General features: G+C 35.5%; 1 protein-coding gene across 1 annotated transcript in view; it reads right to left on the bottom strand.

The window, feature by feature from the left end:
- Positions 1-21037, bottom strand: part of CNTN5 (contactin 5) — a gene marked incomplete at its 5' end in the record, with an annotated part of 571224 nt that overhangs the window by 376816 nt on the left and 173371 nt on the right. The gene's annotated exons all lie outside the window — the stretch shown is intronic.

Genomic DNA, 21037 nt, shown 5'->3' with positions numbered 1-21037 from the left:
ATGTGTATTCTGTTGCTTTGGGATGGAATGCTCTGAATATGTCTGTGAAGTCCATTTGGTTCAGTGTGTCATTTTAAGTCTTTATTTCCTGTTGATCTTTTGCTTAGATGATCTTTCCATTTCATCCAGTGGATGATAAAGTCCCCCACTATTATTGTATTGTTGTCAATGTGTTTCTTTGCTTTTGTTATTAATTGGCTTATATAAGTGGCTGCTCCCATGTTAGGGGCATAGATATTTACAACTGTTAGATCTTCTTGTTGGATAGACCCTTTCAGTAGGATATAATGTGCTTCTTCATCTCTTATTACAGTCTTTGGTTTAAAATCTTATTTGTCTGATATAAGAATTGCCACCCCACCTCGCTTTTTTTGTCCATTAGCATGGTCAATGGTTTTCCATCCCCTCACTTTCAATGTGGGGGTGTGTTTGGGTCTAAAATGAGTCTCTTGCAGACAGCATATCAATGGGTCTTGTTTTCTTATCCAATCTATACCCTGTGTCTTTTGATTGGGGCATTTAGCCCATTTTCATTCAGGGTAACTATTGAAAGATATGAATTTAGTGCCATTGTATTACCTGTAAGGTGACTGTTACTGTATATTGTCTGTGTCCCTTTCTGGTCTATGCTGCTTTTAGGCTCTCTCTTTGCTTAGAGGACCCCTTTCAGTATTCCTTGTAGGACTGGTTTCATGTTTGCAAATTCCTTTAGTTTTTGTTTATCCTGGAAGCTTTTGATATCTCCTTCTATTTTCAATGACAGTCTAGCTGGATATAGTATTCTCGGCTGCATATTTTTCTCGTTTAGTGCTCTGAAAATATCATGCCAGTCCTTTCTGGCCTGCCAGGTCTCTGTGGATAGGTCTGTTGCCAACCTAATGTTTCTACCATTGTAGGTTACAGATCTCTTCTCCCGAGCTGCTTTCAGGATTTTCTCTTTGTCTCTGAGACTCGTAAGTTTTACTATTAGATGTTGGGGTGTTGATCTATTTTTATTGATTTTGAGAGAGGTTCTCTGTGCCTCCTGGATTTTGATGCCTGTTTCCTTCCCCACATTAGGGAAATTCTCTGTTATAATTTGCTCCAATATACCTTCTGCCCCTCTCTCTCTTTCTTCTTCTTCTGGGATCCCAATTATTCTAATTTTTTTTTGTCTTATGGTATCACTTATCTCTCGAATTCTGCCTTGGTGATCCAATAGTTGTTTATCTCTCTTTTTCTCAGCTTCTTTTTTTCCATCATTTGTTCTTCTATGTTGCTGATTCTCTCTTCCTCATTTATCCTAGCAGTGAGTGCCCCCATTTTGATTGCACCTCATTAATAACTTTTTTGATTTTGACTCGTTTAGATTTTAGTTCTTTTATTTCTCCAGAAAGTGTTTCTCTAATAACTTACATGCTTTTTTCAAGCCCAGCTAGTATCTTTAAAATCATGATTCTGAACTCTAGTTCCAACATCGTACTAATGTCCATACTGAGTAGGTCCCTGGCAGACTGTGCTACCTCTTGTTCTTTTTGTTGAGGTGATTTTTTCCATCTTGTCATTTTGTCCAGAGGAGAATAGATGAATGAGAGAACAAAATGCTAACAGGGTAACAATGTCCCCAGAAAATATACTCTAAACAAATCAGAAAAGACCTGAAACCAGGGGAAAAGAAAGGGAAAGAAAGAAAAAAGAAAAAGGAAAAAACAAAGAAAAAGAAAATTAAAGACAAAAACGGAAGAAAACAAAAAAACAAAATATGATCAAATATGATCAGGCTGGTGCATAGATCAGTGCCACACACCAGATTTTGGGTGTATTTTGGTCTGTTAGGAAAAATTTCCTCCCAAAATTTTAAAGAAAGAAAAAGTTATATATGTACAAAATAAGGGTTCATACGATGAAGGGATGGAATAAGACTGTAAAGATGGAAATTATAAAAAATTTTATAAAAGGATTTGATAAGAAGTTGTTTGAAAAAAGAAAGAAGAGGATTAAAAAAGAAAGAAAGAAAAAAAAGGGGAGAGAATGTGATCAGGCAGGAGACTAGAACAAATTCATACACTAGAGGTTTAGGGTATATTTTGATCTGTTAGAAGAAACTGTATCTCAAAATTTTAAAGAGAGAACAAATTATACATATGTGACAAAAATAAGGGTAACTACTATGAAGGGATAGAATATGACTCTAAAAATGAAAAATAAAAATGATTTTTAAAAAAGGGATTGATAAGATTTTGGTTGAAAAAGGGAAAAAGAAAAATTAAAAAAAAGACAATTAAGAAAATTAACTTTAAAAGACTAAAGAATCATGGTAAAAAAGCCATGAATTCTATGTGCGGTATTCCCCTAGTGCTGGAGTTCTGCTGTTCTCATTGATCAGTAAACTTGGTCTCGGCTGGCTGTTCTTGCTGATCTTCTGGGGGAGGGGCCTGTTGCCATGGTTCCCAAATGTCTTTGCCAGAGGCGGAATTGCCCCGGCCTTGCTGGTCTGGGCTAAGTAATCTGCTCAGGTTTGCTCTCGGGAGTTTTTGTTCCTTGCAAGCTTTTGGCACAGCTTTGGAGGATGACAGTGAAAATGGCAGCATCCCAATCTCTACCCCAGAGGAGCCGAGAACTTGGAGCCCTGCTCCTCAGTGCACCCCCAGAGAAAAGCAGTCAATCACTCCATCTACTCGGTCTCTGGCCGCACTCCGTGCCCACCCAGCCTGTGACAGAACATTTCTATCTCTGGCACCCAACTCGGTGTGGAGTCTCCAAACCCAGCAGATCCCTGCGGTGTGCTCCCACGCTGCTCTTCCCCGGTGGAATCTCCCTGGATCTGCCACTTGTTGGGTCCCTGCTGGAAGAGCAGGGGCCCATCTGTTCCACGGACCATGGTTTATGGCATCCGTGAGCTGAGACCCCACGCCTCAGCTCCGTCCTTGCGACTGGCTTTCCCGCTCTGATACCCAGGAGCTCTGCCACACTCAGGTACCCCCGGTCTTTCTGTGACCCCCACAGTCCTGAGACCACACTGTCCCGCGAGGGTTCCACCCCCGCTTAGCCACTGGAGTGGCATCCCGCACTGGAGCTGACTTCTAAAAGTTCTGATTTTGTGCTCCGCTGCTCTATCACTTGCCAGAACCAGCCGACGGAGGCCCTCTCCCCCACCGTCTATCCTCCAGAATATCGCCTCAGATTCACTTCTCCACACATCGTACCTTCCAGAAAGTGGTTGCTTTTCTGTTCAGAGTTGCTGCTATTCTTTTCTTCGATCTCCTGTTGAGTTCCTTGGTGTTCAGAATGATTTGATCCCTATCCAGCTGAATTTCTGAGACCAGATGAAATCCAGGTCTCCTACTCCTCCATCATCTTGCTCCGCCCTCCTTCATTCTTTTTATGGCTGATTAATATTCTTACATATCGATATACCCCTATGTCTATATAGATCTATATCACATTTTGTTTATCCATTCATCTATTGATGGACACTTCAAAAAAATTAAATTACATAGCACCTTATTTCAGCTCAACAAATCTGCTTGTTCCACAGGCTTAAATTGGTTTAGTGAAATCATGATTTGGGGAAATAAGCAATTTAATGATAGATGCAAATATGATCTGTAAGGTCTTATTTCTTATTTCTTGTTGTATTATGATTTGTTTACATTGCTCATAATTGGATTTGTGAATAATTTTTGTAGTTTATAACTCACTCTCCCCCTTATTTCTCTCACCTTTTTATAGGATTTCTAAAGTTGTAAAGATGAATTAAAATCTAAAATTACAATTAGAGACCGATTATGATATTTAAGGTCATGCACTAATCACTGTTAGATGTGTAAAGATAATACAGAATTAAATATAATACTCAATCCTTCTATGGAGTTTACTATATACCAGTTATATCTCCAAGTCCTTTAGATATGTCAATTATAATTCTTACAACCTTTTGAATTGGTTTAGTAATTTCCTCATTTTACTTCTGAGGAAACTAAATTAGAAAGGTTAAAAATTGTCCAGGGCACACCTGCATGCCTCACTTGGTTAAGGGTCTGCCTTCAGCTCAGGTCATGATCCCAGGGTCCTGGGATCAAGCCCCCTGTTGGGCTCCCTGCTCCCCCTGCTTGTGTGCACTCTTGCTCTCTCTCTGCCAAATAAATAAATAAAATCTTTTAAAATAAGTTGTTCAAAGTCATGGCTATTAAATGCTACAGGCAGAATTTGAATTCAGGAAGTCTGGTCCCACAGTCCATGTTCTTCTCCACAATGCTATACAATGAATGGATTGTATTCCATGTGTTCTGTGGTAAATCAGTTTTTTGGAGCCAAAGACATTTTTCCATAGAAAATTGAAAGTAATGGTTTGGTTGTTATTTAATTTACAAAATACTGCCTAGTTCATAAGTGATGTATAGTACTAACATAGTTCTTTGGATTTCTAGGTCCTAGAAGCAAGGATTGTTATGGTTAAGGGAGAGGAGAAAATGAATAACCTCTCCTCTCTGCATATGCTTTCTTCCCAGATGCAGAGCCAGCCTCAGACAAAAACGTGAAAGACAAAGTTTTTTTTATATTCTGTTTTTTATTTACCTTTTTTCTCTAGATCCTTTGCATATGTTTTTCCCTCTGTCTATAAAGTCAGCCCAGAACTGGGACAATTGACAAACTCCTTTTATTTCTCAACACTGCACTCAAATGTCAAATCTGCTCTGCAGAGACTCCTGATGGCCCTGTGGAGTTGGTTCCTGCCTTCTTTGCACCTCTGACATATGATACCTCTTTATTTTACTCTTCACACATTGGGATGTTACTTAAGAGAACTATCACCATGTCTATCTTCCCTATTAAATGATGAGTTCTTTGAGGATCAAAAGGTGTGTTATTCATCTTAAATCCCAAGAACCAAAAAAAAAAAAAAAACCCAACTGTGAACTATGCCAGATTCTTTATATGCATAATTATTTTAATCTTTACAACAATCTCAAGGCAGTTATAATCCCTGTTATATGAATCAAGAAACCAAGGTTTGAACTGGTGGGTCACATAATTAAAAAGAGGCAGTACTGGGATTATAAAATAATTAAGTCTGCCTCAAAAGTTCTCTGCCTAACTGTGTGTGTGTATATATATATATATATATATATATATACACACACACACACACACACAAACCCTTACATATATTTATATTTATAAATTTTAAAAAAAGTGATACTAAATTCCTTTCTATTATTCTTTACAGTCTTATCCAACTCTCTTCCCTTCTAACCCATACATTCCTTTGTCTTTGGGATATTGTCTCAGCAAGATGTTAAAAGTAAAAAGATATGATTTAACTCATGTGTGCTCTGAAGTAAAAATTATTGATCTCTAATTCTCTCTGTGGAATTTTATTTTTTAAAGCATAGTCCTTCTTTATCTAAATGACTATTTAGTTGGTGAAATTTGACCTGAATGATTTAAGTATTATGCCATAGCAGAGGAAGAGGTTGGAGAGGTCTATTGTATTTAGCCAGATCTACCTCAGAGTCCATTTCTGTGGTTAAAGTCTCTAAATTGTTCCCATTGTTTCTTCTTTTTAAAATATCTTCTCTGCTTTCACTCACTTCTGAATTTCAAATTCTCTAAAAGCTTCTTGGGGATACATCTTTCATTTAAATAAAGACAAAGTCAGAAGGGCTGTGGCACTGACTAACTTGTGGTAGGACAGCTATTCATACATATGAATCATTTCTAAGTTCTAAGGTTTGTACTATATGTATTCGATCATCTGGATATCAGGATGACAGCAAAACATTTCTTTATGTTAGCCTTAATTTATTCATTAAACCAGTGAGTGATAGAAATATTCTTTAGAATGCTGAATTTGGCATATTCTTCATTTTCTTTTCTTCATAATTAAGTTTATTTAGTACTCTGACATTTTATTTTGTTTTATTTTATTTTATTTTTTTAAAGATTTTATTTATTTATTTGACAGAAAGAGACAAAGTCAGAGAAGGAACACAAGCAGGGGGAGTGGGAGAGGGAGAAGCAGGCTTTCCGCGGATCAGGGAGCCCGATTCAGGGCTTGATCCCAGGACCCTGAGATCATGATCTCAGCCAAAGGCAGATGCATAACGACTGAGCTACCCAGGCACCCCTAGTACTCTGATATTTTAAAAGAAAACCTACCTTTAAAGAAAAAATGTGCTGTAATATTAAGTAACCTACTAATTATTAAGAAAATTAGGCTATGTATTCTCTTGACAGATATTTTGGCAGATAATTAACACACTATATATTGGGCAACCTTACATTTTCTATAGATGAATTGTGTCATTCCCAAAGATCAGCATAACCCCAATTTTACTTATATGGGTTACTCATTATATTCTAATTTAATAAATTTGATGAATTCCCTCTCTTGATGAATGGAGAAAAAAATCCTCACATGCTATTCATACTGAGGATCATCTCTAAGCACACCCTTTAAATTTGATTTAGGTAATATTGATAAAGTAACCCAAGCCCCCAATTTCACAATGATGTTATAAGTCAGGCATAGTGATACAATGGAAAGCACACTGTGAGTTAAAGGTCTTATTCCACATGTCCCACCAACTCTGACCTTGAGTTAGTCCCTTAACTGGCTGGCAACTGAGCCATAAAGTACAATATCTAGCAGTATATATTTCAGAGTCATATAAACATAAGAGGACCCAATACTTGTCCAAATGGCAGATTCTTTATAAAAGAAAGATAAGCTTAAAATGCTGTTTTGTTTGAGGACTGAATAGGAGAATGTATGAAAAACTTTCAGCACGGGTTGCCTAGTGCATAGGAAAAATATTAAACATTATCAAGTCTTCCACTTACGCAGCTGCTATCTTCCCTACACAGCACTGAAATATAGGGGTTATAAAATAGTAAGATGAATCACTGAGTTATAAAATCTTTTGAATAATGGTGTGATTATATTGATAAAAATAAATTGTCTCCCAATATGTCTACTATGAAGAACACAACATTTATTTGAAAATATGAGTTTCTGTACATTGGTTAAAAAAATTCAGTCGTATTATTTTACGATAAATTTGCAAAATATCTCATGGGGGTGAACTGTGAAGGAAACATTTCTAAACATACAAATTGCTTTCCAGAAGTAGTTTTAGAACTCTCAATATCCTGGATGTGATTTTTAGCACTGGATAATAAAAGCGATCACAAAATAAAAATATAATTCAATAAAGAAGGGTATAAATAAGGATATATATTAAATATCCTTGCAGGATAAAAGAAACCTTAAAATATCTACCATAGCATCACTCAATTTTAGACAAAGTAACTAAGGCAAAATGTTAGAATTAGTTCAGGAGAAAAAATAGAAAGAAATAATTTAAAATGATTTATAAAGAAAGTTAAGATTATTTTCAAATATTTTATTGGACACTCAGAGAAAAATCAGGTAGATCATATTAAGAGTAGCAGTGCAAGGCAAAATGAGGAAAACTGACAACCATAGGAAAATGGTCATCTTTTTAATAATAGAAAGATTGTCTAAATAAAGTGAAAAGACCTATGGCATCTATGGTAGCTCAGTTAGGACATTCCTCCAAAAACAGCATATTAATCTAAATTTCAATAATTACCTTAAAGGTGATCTAAAGCTATGAATTAAATACATTTAAAAATATTCCAGAGGCAAGCAACCAATTGAAGAAATACTGTGACTGTTTGATGATTACTTTAAAGTCACAGTTGCTTACTGATGTAGAATAAAATGTCAGACATTCCTTAAACTGATTCAACATAAAAAAATCCTAGTGATGTAGTCAAAAATAAATATCTCTAATCTTCACTTCTGGCCTACTAAATCACAGCATCTCAGGGAAGGACCCAGGAATCTGAATTTTTAGTAGGATTCTCCCAACATGATCCTGTATATTCTTTCACCCAGCTTTTGTTTGGAAATCCTGTCTGGTATAAAAAAGAACTTTAAAAATAAGAAGAGGTATGTAATATTAAGAAAAAAAAACAACACTTGGCAAGTAATGATTTAGTGCAGTGGGCAGAGGTTCCCAATTGTATAGCATATGAAGTATCTGGGAAGTGCTATGGGAAATGCAGATTCCTGGGATTTGCAGGGTGAGGACAACTTGCATACAGATATTAAACTATTTATTTTTTTCAATCCTCTCTGAAGGAATACCTGGAAGAGAATGACTCCACTAGTGGAGTCCAAGTGGTGCATTTGAAGACCCGGGTTATTCTGAGAACTGCCAGGGAAAGAGTATGTGTAGGACTTTATTTTTTCTGGAAGTTTCCTGAAGGATCAGCCTCCAGGCTGGTGAATATTCTTTTTTTTTTTTTAAGATTATTTTTATTTATTCATTCGAGACAGAAATACAGAGAGAGAGAGAACATGAGCAGGGGGAGAAGCAGATGGAAGGGGAGAAGCAGGCCCCCTGTTGAGTAGGGAGCCTGATGTGGGGCTCGATCCCAAGACCCTGGGATCATGACCTGAGCTGAAGGCAGACGCTTAACCATCGATCCCAAGACCCTGGGATCATGACCTGAGCTGAAGGTCAGACGCTTAACCATCTGAGCCACCCAGGTGCCCCGAGGCTGGTGAGCATTCTTTTTTTTTTTTTTAAGATTTTATTTATTTATTAGAGAGAGAGAATGAGAGAGAGAGAGAGCATGAGAGGGGGGAGGGTCCGAGGGAGAAGCAGACTCCTCGCCAAGCAGGGAGCCTGACATGGGACTTGATCCTGTGACTCCAGGATCATGACCTGAGCCGAAGGCAGTCACTTAACCAACTGAGCCACCCAGGCGCCCGCTGGTGAATATTCTTAAAGACAGTGCACAGTCTGCTAGCTGATGTGGTTTGGAGAGGGCCTGCTGACTCACTGGACCTGGAAGAAGTGCTCTTCTAGTTCAGGGAGAAAGATCATTTGGATTTAATTCTTCCTAGTACTTTCACTTGGGAGAGTGCTGTTGGGGAGGGAGGAGAGCAGAAACACTCCTTGTGTCTCTTCAAAAAGGTGTTTATTGGTAATTTGTTTATTATATCTTTCTGGAGATAAAAATACTGATTTCTAGGATACTTCAGAAATTCTGATTGGATAGATCTTGGGTATGCCCAATATTTCAATTTTTTTGTAAAGATTTTATTTATTTATTTGAGAGAGAGAGAATGAGAGATAGAGAGCACAAGAGGGAAGAGGGTCAGAGGGAGAAGCAGACTCCCTGCCGAGCAGGGAGCCCAATGCGGGACTCGATCCCGGGACTCCAGGATCATGACATGAGCCGAAGCCAGTTGTTTAACCAACTGAGCCACCCAGGCGCCCCCAGTATTTCAATTTTTTACAAGCACCCAGGACTATTCTCATGCAAGTGTTTGAGGATCACATTATTAAACTTTGGCCTATTAGATGCAAGTTTATAGATTTCCAAAAAATTTTGATATTTTTTATTATTAAATGTTATTTTATTATTATTTTTATTTTTAATTGAAGTATACTTGTCATACAATTTATATTAGTTTCAGCTTTACAACATAGTGATTCAACAATTATATATTTTACAAAATGCTCATCATGATAAATGTAGTTACTATCTGCCACCAAAGTTATTACAATATTATTAACTATATTTTTTATACTGTACTTTTCATCCTTGTAATGCATTTATTATATAATCAGGAGTTTGTACCTCTTAATCCCCTCACCTATTTTGCTTATCTTCCTCTCTGGCAACTATCAGTTTGTTCCCTGAATTTATGAATCTGTTTCTGTTTGTTTTATTTATTTTATTCTTTAGATTCCAGATACAAGTGAAATCATATAGTATTTGTCTTTCTCTGTCTGACTTATTATACTTAGCAATAATACCCTCTGGATCCATCCATGTTGCTGTGAATGGCAAAATTTCATTATTTTTTATGGCTGAGTAATATTTCATTGTGTGTATATACTGCATCTTCTTTATTCACCTATTGATGAACATTTGGTTGCTTCCATATCTTGACTATTGCAAATAATGCTGCACAGTGAATTAAATAATGTGGAGGCATAATGTTTTGTCATGGCTATTGAAATACCTTAGGTATTGGAAGCAATGTGTTGGTGAAATGGGAAAGTCCTCAGGAGTTGAGTTGGAACTGGCATTTGATGATTATTTTGTAGAATATCTTAATATGGGGATAATAAAAACTCTAAACTTTCAGGTAATGAGGATAGCATAGATACTTATTCCATAGGGTTATTGTGAAGATTAAATGCATTACTACATGAAAAGCAATTAGAAAAGTGAAATAGCAAGCTGGAAAATACAATTTCCATGAAGATATCATAAGGTTGTGTGGGTGGGTATTATGAAAGTGGCAGATGATTTTCAATATGGACAAACAGAAGTACATACTTTTAGAATAAAGTTCAAACTATCCTTATTATATAGTAGATTCTATTCCTGTTTATTGTAACTAACTAGCTGTATGACCCTAGACAAGTCATTCAAATACTTTCAGACAGAGCTAGGAGTTAAGAGGGCTTCTCAAGAAGAGAGAACACGAACAAAAGGGATGGAGTCAGAAAATTCTGGAGTAGATTTTAAATTAAGAATGATTGAAGGCAAGTGATAAAATATAAAACTTCTCCCACTGCTACTCCCTCCCCCACAAAAAACTCTATTAAAACATCAATTCTACAGAGAGGAGTTTGAATTTACACAGTAAATAACAACAGCAACAAACCCTAAAGTAATGGAAGCAGCAAAGTAGTTCCTATCTGCAATGACCCACCCACTAGTGAAATACAGTGGGGATTTTGTGATAAATACTGTGTTAATTAACTTTTACTAAAGCTTATCATGTACTAGGCACTTTTCTAATTGCTTTACACATATTCATGCCCTAGTCCTCACAAGAATCCTATGAGACAAGTATCCATGCTATCCCATGTTCAGAAGAATAAACTGAACTGCAGACAGGTTAAGTCTCTTGTCCAATGATAATATAGATAGTAAATCAAACCCAACTTTCTGACTGATTTACTTTAAACAAAATTAATCAAAATAGATTCTAGTTTAAATCTCTGAAATGTTGCTACTCTCATGAGCTTGCTTCCTGTAAGCTTTTTGTGTTGATGACAAAAGAGGTGGTCTAACAGCTAGTTTACTGGCATTGCACCTGCAGCCTCTCTTTTCTTCTATAGTCTAAACTGTGGCAAACATTTTGAAAGTGAGTTTTGGATATAAATACTATTCACTTTATGTGAACTGTAGAAAAAGGTGGTTGAAAGGCACTGATCTATGCAAGAAATAGAGTATTATAATTAAAAGTTGAAAGAAGGAGATGAATGAGAATAACATCACAGAGGTAGAATTCACAGAGCTTGCTGAATTCATGGAACTTGTTTATGTAGTCATAAGGTTTGGAGGATTTTAATTGACCCAGATATATTTATATTAGATGTCTAGGAGAAAGGTGATCTTACTAACAACACAGCCGGAGAAATTAGTTCATGGGAAGATTCTAAATTGGAAGCAGAGAAATAGAAGTGCTCATTAAAGAAAAAAAAAATAGAAAAACAGGTGGGGCTCAGGAGTAGAATCTTGGAGGAATATCTATATTTACAAGATTAAAGCTCCTTAAATCTTTTCTAAAACAATGCCAAGTGTAAACAAGGCAGACGAATGGGTGAATGGACAGAGATAGACAGAGAATTAACTGGAGTGATTGATTTAGGGAGTAGATTGAGAAGAGACAAAGGTTCCGATGAAACTCTCTGGGATAGTCTACTGCCAGGTAAGTCAAGAAAAAAAATATTTTCAGGTTTAAACATAAATGACAAAGAGGTCAAGAATGATGAAGGCTGAGAAAACACTGATATATTTGATTAACAGATAGATGACCAATTTTGAGAAAACACACTGAGTGGTGTGGTGAGACTCAATGCCAGATTTAAGGTTATTAAATAAAGAAAGATAGTGTAGCAATGGAGACAGTGTAGAATAGCCTGACAACAGAAAAGGAAGTCAGATTAACACAACTGAACACACATCTTCCACTCTTACAAAAAATAACTCAAAGTTCACCTTCCTTTCTATATTAAGAATGATATATTCACTGTTACAATGCTAAATATCAAAAGTTTACATCCTTTAGGATCTTATTTCCTGAATTACAATAACAAGGAAATAAGTAAAAAAACACAAGTTATATACATATTTAACAATTTTATCTTATTATTTGTAAGTACTTATTAAATATTTCTTCAAAGTTTCTAAGACATATTAAGAGAGTTAATGAAATGATGAACATTGTTTTTCTTGATAAAAATTCTTATTTCTATAGATAAAAGTTCAAATTGTTTTTGTAAGTCTGCTTGAGGAGAAATTGAATTTTAGGCAATGACTGATTGTCAAGGATATCTGAGCAAAACAAATATTCATTTTATTCAGGAATTATCCAATGATTCCTTGATGTTTTTATTTCATTTGTATCATATCAAGATGATAAACTTTCCAGAGAGACACATAGCAAAATAAATAAAAGATTAATAAAAGCCAAATAAGTTTCTATATTCCTGCAACATTTGACATAAAACCTTAATATTATTCAGCTTCCTTCACATAAATATACTTGAGTAGGAGTGTTCTTGTTACAAGCTTTCCAAACCCCCTAGGAACTATCCATAAGTTGAAAATTCTGAACAAAAATATCAAGCTACCAAGAAGTGAAGAGAGGTACACAATGAACTCTTGCAAACAGGAATAAGCCAGCTCTCACACACTGCTTCAGTAACCACAAATATTCCACAGGACAAGTAAAAATACTTTTCTCTAGATTTCTGTTTGGTCTTTGTATTAGTTTTCCATGATTGTTATAACAAAATACTTGGTAGTTTAAAGTTAACACATTCATTCTCTTAAATTCTGAAGGTCAGAAGCTTAACATCTGAAGATTAAAATTTCATTTGGCCTAAATCAAGGTGGCCTCCCTTGAAGGCAGGACTACCTTCCCTCTGGAGGCTCTAGAGAAAATACATTTTCTTGCCTTTTCCAGCTTCTAGAGCTCCTGGCCCTTCCTCCATCTTCAAAGCACATCACTCTAGTCTCTGCTTCCATCATCACATTTTCTTTACTTCTGTGTTCAAATCTCCCTCTGTCTCCCTCTTATGAGGACATTGGTGATTACATTTAAGGCTGACACTAATCATCTAGAGTGATCCAGGCTAATCAAGGGTAATGTCTCCATATCAAGATCCTCAATACAGTCACATCTGCAAAGTCCCTTTACCATAAAAGTAACATTTAAAGTTTCTAGGAATTAGAATTGGGGGTCATTTTTCAGCCTACCACAATCTTCAAAGGCATGCCATTTTTTATCCTTCCATTGCTCATAGGATCTGAACTATTCAGTAGTAATTTAATGGAGCTGTGTATAATTTCCTTATTGACATAATTCGTGTCTTAAAAATAAACCTGTTGTCCACACATAAATTCTCAGCTGATGACTTTGCCTGTAGCTCATTTAAAAAAAAGAAAGTTGGTATAAGAATGGGTGAAATATATAAAGATTGAGTACACTTATTTGATGAATACTGAGAATCTTGAATCATTATATTATAACCTGAAACTAATGTAACACTGTATATTAAGTATACTTCAATAAAAAATGTCATCAGATTTCCCACTACCAAATAGTAGGTTATCTGCATCTACAATCTTTTTACTTTTCTTCTCACTGTGACAACTGATGGATTTTCTAATAAAGGCCAATTTTCTGCAAGCATTCTGAATCTATTCATACTTACTTTCTCAAGTTAGTTCTTCAAATATTCTTCTCTCTACTGTACTCTCCAACTCCAAAGATGGGAAAAGGACCATGGACCAATTCATCTGTCCTTTCTTTACCTCTTCCTTCCTTCCTTCCTTCCTTCCTTCCTTCCTTCCTTCCTTCCTTCCTTCCTTCCTTCCTCTTCCTCTTTCTTTCTTCCTTCCTCCCCCTCTTTCTTTATTCCTTCTCTTTCTTTCTTTCTTTCTTTCTTAACCTCTCTGTACCACTATGGAGCCATTATAGCCCTAGGGAAGGGGGCTGAGAGAATTCCGCCTCAGGAAGGAGGGATATCTTATAAGAAAAATCCTATCTGGACTGGAAAACAAATGAGTAGCCTGGTCCTGTACATAATGGATAGTAAGAAGATGCTTTGTTATATCTTCTCAAAGATTTAAACCAATTATCAGAATGTGGTGATTCTCTTTATCCCTAGAAATGTTTTTAATATCTTTTATGATATCAGTAGAACTAGTTCAAGTTCTTTTTTTTAGTTAATATTTGCTTTTATATATTTTCCATCCTTTCACTTTAACACTTGTAAAGTGTTTAGAACAATGCCTTACAGGTAGTAATTAGACATCAATGTTGATTACACAAAAATAAAATTGACTAAAAATCTTCAAAATTTGTCTGGGAACACAGATGAGAGGAGAAATGAAAGTATGAAATTGCCATAATTAAAAGAGAGATAGTGAGACCCTGAAGGGAGACTAGAGGCAACAGTGCTGTGGGAGAGGTAGGAATGTTTTGAGGGACAGATGTGGCAGCTGCAGGAAGGAAAATTTGGCAAAAGAAAGATGTGATTAAAGGGGAGTATTCAATACATTTTACTGTGTTATGTGGAATGCCAAAACTTCATTAATTACCCTCCAAACCATTAGCAAAAATTGGTATTACTCATAAGTGCTTTGTTTGTTTTGGTTTTAATGAGATGATATGTGACACCGGCCTCAAGGGGCACTCAGTGAAAACAAGCAGATCCTAGGATGCAAGTTACATTCAGTGTTTAAGGTAATATCCTCCCTTGTAACTATAAGAGGATGGTTACTGTATTTGCTTTGTCCTCCACTATATCCTTAGTACCTCACAAATTATCTAACACATAGTTGGTATGGGATACACATTTGTGAATGTGTGAGGATAACTTCACACAGGGTCAGCAGAGGGAAATCTGATCACATCACTCATGCACTTCAGATCTAAAGCTTCATCATCTTTGTTTTAAACCCCTCTTACATACCAGTTCAAATCATCTTGCCAGATTTTTTACTCCCTCAACTACCCTTGTAACCAGTCCATGCAGGAGCAACAAGTTTCACACAGTTGCAACTTGAGGACAACCGTGCAGGTGCAGAGTTAACTGCTTGTGGTGCCACCCTCAGGGATTGGGAGATGGAAGATCAATGATACACCCACCAAGGAGACTACTCTGGGTGCATTTCATAAGGCTCTGGTCCTGTGAAATCAAGCTCCAGTGGTCTGTAGAAGTGGTCATCTCCATAATACAAGCCTCCTTTACACTATTTCATGCCTCAAGTACAACCCATCCCTCACTCCTGCTCTCTGGGATAAGTTCCAATTAACTAGCTACAAGCAAATTTTGTTTCAAGCTTTCCTTTAGGAAAACCCAAGCTAAGACAATACATTCTACAATAATACATTTTATAAAGTAAAATTTTACTTGTACTTGAAAGGAAATAATGTGCCTATGTATATATTATTTTTAGAAAGGTCTACTTTTTTTTTTCCCAAAGACACAATGTTCTTGAAATGATTTTCATAGCTAACTATATGGTCACAGCAGATTAAACATAATTTTTATATTCAAACCCCCACAGAGGTGTTTGCCAAGTTTGCAGAAATATCCATTACAATGCCTGCTCTGGCATTGAGAGGTTTATAAAACCCAGCAGGAATTGCAGCTGACCATGCTACAACAAATGGATTCATCCAAAATTGTATTCTATTTTTATTTTCAGAATAAGTGTTTAATATATGCCACATACTTGGGAAAACATTCAGGAATATGTCCTTCTTATGAATATACTTTTCAATTATTTTCTTTTTGAGGAGAGATCAAATAGTGATATGAAACTTTTGAATTAAAAATGATTTCTGTCTAATCTGTGCCTCTCTTGGAGTAATATTAAAAGTTTCCTATTTTTCACACATTATCCTGGTATGAATTCTATAACCATTCAGTAAGCTCAGTAATTTTTAATAAAAACTGTTAACTTAGATTGCATATAAATGTAGTTTGAGAAGCTTGGAAGTCGGTGAGGGTTAACTATAGAATTGGTTCCCTTCTGAGGTAGGGGTGGGGGATAGCTAGGTGAAGTGTGACAGTCAGTTCTGCTTTGATGTGAGGGCAAGGAACTGGCTTTCAGGCTGCAGACACCAAATGCCAGAAAAAGAAGGTTTTATATTGTGCATCATCATCATATTAAGTACTTTAATCTTCCATGAAAAGTTCATTTATATTATTAAGAGATCTGTCCTTTGTTCTTTTTGTGTGTAAGTATAGGGAAGGGGTGGGATTCCAATATTTCACTGAAACAGTTGTTCCTCATACATACCTTTAATCCCTCTTTGCTCAGTCTTATGCCCCCCTCCACAGCTAACTGATTTCAAAGCTTTTCCAGGCTTCCACTAGGCACATGGCCCTTAGCCCCTTCTTTAGATCCTTTAAACTTTATTCTAAGTTTTAGTTTTCTCCGTTTAATCCTTTAATTCACATCCTCCTTTATTCTCCCAGAAATGTATCAAAATGTCTCATTTGTTAATGCAATACTTTCTCTCCTCCAGCATTCTCATTAATGATATGGATTTCTTCTTGTAGAGTCTTAGAAATGGAACAGGCAACAAATACATGTACCAAGTCACCATTCTGAGCTGTATGCTAACATCTTGTTCAAATACTCATTTCCATTGGCTTTCTTGATACTACACTTCTGTTTTCCCCATTCCGTCTCTGACTTCTTCTCATTACCTTTTGTAGGATTTTTATTCTTTACTCTTCCAAAGCAATTTGGATTATGCAAGACTTGGTCCTAAGCTCACATCTCTTCATATCATACTCTTTTCATGGACTTTCCTAACCATACTAATGGTTTCATTTACCATTTGCTTTGTGATGACTCATGTTTATATTTCAACACTATTATTAAAACTATTAATTGTATCTTGGAGAATTTTAAGAAAAAACTACATTCAATATTTAAAAAAGGAAAACCGAGTGCCTGGGTGGTTCAGTTGGTTAAGCGTCTGCCTTTGGCTCAGGTCATGATCCCAGGGTCCTGAGATCAAGCCCCATGTCCGACTCTCTGCTCAGTGGGGAGCCTGCTTCTCCCGCTCCCTCTGCTTGCAGCTCCCCCTGCTTGTGCTCTCTCTCTCTCTCTGTCAAATAAATAAATAAATGAAATCTTTGAAAAAAAGAAAAAACGCATTCAAAGTATATCAAAATCTTAATAATGTTACTAGCCTATTTCTTTTTTATATTCAAAGTTTCACTTATTAAGAACACATCTAATATATTTGGTTTTGTTAAAGCAGAGCACATTTTAAAATGTATTCCACAGACAAACTGGTATTACTTTTGAATTATTTGATAGCTTAAATGATCTATGACACTTCACCATCATTGGTGAAAGTAACTAAATTATCTGTGTATATACAATGTATTGTCCTTTATGTTTAATTATAATATGGCTAATAGTGACAAAAAAAAAAGAACACATCTAGTACAGTGTACACATCTAAAAATAGCTTAAAAACCTGTTAAAATATGATATTGAATGATAATTACATAGTAACAATTTATAAATTTGATTTTCAGCTTTAGTCCATGGGAAAGTTTAGAACACTTTTAAAAGTGTAACAGTAAAAGTAGCAGACAAAAGGACATAAATGTAGTGTACAAAGGGTGAAGGAAAAAGTAGAGTTAAAAATATCTTTATGTCATGTAATAGGAAGTCAAGAATTATTTTTCAAGAGTTAAGAGAACAGTAAAGATTTAAGTACATTATCAAAGTTGAAAAGGTAAGCAATGGAAAGCTATTATATAAATATAAATTAGAGGAAGACAGAAGAGATACATGTATATATATGTACAAGGGAGTCAATAATTATTATTTAAACTTGATTAAACAAGAAACATAGATATTTTCTAGTATTATATGAGAACCTCATGAAAGAAAAAAGAATTTAAAAAGTTACATTCATTTGATATAAATGTCTTGCTATAATAAAAAATAAACAGTAGACAAATAACCACTAAGGAAACAATAACCTCAGATAATTCACAGAAAGAAGAAATGTGAATTTTCGAAATCTTATAAAATCTTAAATAAAACTGTCATTGAATAATTTAATTTAAATTCAGAAAATGTTTTCCACCTGTTTCTTTTTAACTTAAATATTAACCTTAATATAACAGTTCATTTTATTTTTTATTGGCTTTATTAAACCTTTCATATAGTACTGCTCAAATAATGATTTTTTAATTAATTAATTAATGTTTTTAAAAGATTTTATTTATTTATTTGACAGAGAGAGACAGCGAAAGCAGGAACACAAGCAGGGGGAGTGGGAGAGGGAGAAGCAGGCTTCCCACAGAGCAGGGAGCCCTATGCGGGGCCCGATCCCAGGACCCTGGGATCACGACCCGAGCCGAAGGCAGACGCTTAACGACTGAGCCACCCAGGCGCCCCAATAATGATTTTTTTAAAGACAAATATTCATAGAAGAATACAAATATTCATAAAAGAAAAACGTAGTCAACAATGTAACTGCATCAGTAAATTCAGTTAGTCTAAAAAAATTACTAGTTTAATAGACATAGTACTGGTTATATATGAAACAGTGTAATGTGCTGTAAAGGCCAAAGGAAAGAGTTAAGAATGGAGGGATTGGTACTAATAGGAGGAGGGACAGTATGGATGGAGATATAGTTAGATTTAATTTTGTTAGTCGGAAGATGAATTTAATGACATATAGTTTCTGTGACTGGATGGGGCAGTTCAGTTTAAGGAAAGCAGAGATTTTTTTTTGAGATTAGCCATCCACAGAAACTTAGTAGGATTGTTTTTTAAATATTTTATTTATTTATTTGATACAGAGAGAATGAGAGAGAGAGCACATGAGAGGGGGAAGGGTCAGAGGGATAAGCAGACTCTCCGCCAAGCAGGGAGCCCGATGCGGGACTTGATTCAGGGACTCCAAGATCATGACCCAAGCCGAAGGCAGTCGCCTAACCAACTGAGCGACCCAGGCGCCTGAAACTTAGTAGGATTGAGAGACACTCATGAAGGCCCATCTGAATTTGGCAATCATGAATCGATGGTGGGTGTAATTCTCTAGCAGCTTTCAGATTCTCAAGGCAATCACAGATTAAGGGCATAGTTGAATTAATTAGAAGTTTTTGCCAAAAAATAGCAATAGAAGACAGAGGGGCAAGGGAATTTAAATAGCAATAAAATTATTTTAATTATTCTTGAAATATTTGACTGTGGAAGATAAAAGATAAATTTAAGCAATACATTTGGGCCTGGGTACTGAACTTTTAAAGTACTAGTGAAACTGGTGTCTGTTTTTGGATTCTGATTTATACATGTGCTAATTTCTCTCATGATGGTTAGTGTAATGTTTAGGTCAATTATGTGAAAATAAGACGGCCACTGTCAACCTCAGCTACTATCCAAGTGTACATTATTACATAAATGGATAGTGTTAATGGAAATATTTGTTGACTAGACAGCAAATTTTTACAATTTTCAGACAAAGATGTTTTAAATTCTTAAGGAATTAATGAGACAATGCTCAGAAACATTATGGAAATTGTGGATAGAGACTCACCTTAATTCTAAGCTTTTGACTAAGTAAATTTTAAAAATCATATCTATTTCCTTTTATCTTTTCACCCTATGGACATTTTCATATAATCTTGAAGTTGACACCATATATTCACAATCATAGCTTTAACTACAGTGAGGGAGTACACAATGGTGAATTTTAAATATCTTTCTCTAGCCTAGCCCTTTTTTATATATACTAGACATATGTATCTAAATGCTTACTGCATATTTCCACATGGATTTCCCAAGAAAATTTCATCTCATAATATTTAAAACGGAATTCCTCACATTTACCAACTTCTCAATCTCTTCCTTTATCTGTGTTATCTCTTTTGAAGAGAATCATCATGCATTCGATGAACTGTGCCAAAACTTCTTCCTACTTTAGAGCCTGATATTTAATTAATTATTAAATCTTAGTAATTCTACCTCTCTAATATCCCGCATATTTCCTGCTCTCCAATGCCATTACCCCTGCTTTCATTCTGTCCCTCATCACCTCTCAGATGGCGATTTTCAATAGTCTGAATTGGTTTCCCAATTTCCATTCTTCTTTCCCAGCTATTCCTCCATTCTATTATCTAATTATGTGACCTTTGGCAGGTCCCTTCATGTCTCTAATATTGGCTTCGTCATCTCTAAACTGGATATTTTATGTGTACTCTCTACCAGATAGGATATATATTATATATGTGTGCATATATATATATGTCAAATATACAAAATGAGAAACTGGGTAGTAAGCAAAAATCTTGTGATGAAACTCAGCATACACTGCAGCAGCATATATTCTAAAACTAAGCATATAAAAAAGTAATGTCGAAATAGATTATTTTTTAAGTTTGACATCAATCAGGATTCTCAAGCTCACTTCTTAATAATGCCTTCATGGATTTTTTATTGCATGACAGAGCAAGCCACATATCATATATCAACTGGTAATATAGCACTTGACTTCTTTATGCAATGCTTAACTGTAAATGTCGATAACTACAAATGAGGTGTTTAAATTTGAAGGTACTGTAGATATATGGCAATACCTATAATTATAGAATCATAGTTTCTGCCTGAATTGCACTTAAAAGTTAAAGTTCCAACTGCTTCTCTTATTGGAAAAGTAATAATAACAATTATAACTGTACCCTGAAGTATTAAAAGCTGAACATTCAATTTGAAGGTAGCTAAAATAAAAAAGTAATGAAAAGTGAACCTATAAAATGCTTGCAATTCATACACATATGTTATATAGAGCACTAAAGAACGAAAAGAAAAGAACTGGAGTCTTTATTACAATTTGTCTTTTCAGATGCTCCCTCTCTCTTTGGCATTAGGATAGTATTATGGTTAATATTTCTCATCCAAAGATCATCACTTTCCTATGCCAACATTTTTACTC

The sequence above is a fragment of the Eumetopias jubatus genome, unplaced genomic scaffold (assembly GCF_037043125.1).
Source record: "Eumetopias jubatus isolate StellerSeaLion01/CBP00866 unplaced genomic scaffold, mEumJub1_p1.0 scaffold_13, whole genome shotgun sequence".
NCBI classification, from domain to species: domain Eukaryota; kingdom Metazoa; phylum Chordata; class Mammalia; order Carnivora; family Otariidae; genus Eumetopias; species Eumetopias jubatus.
This window is presented reverse-complemented; position numbering and strand designations above follow the sequence as displayed.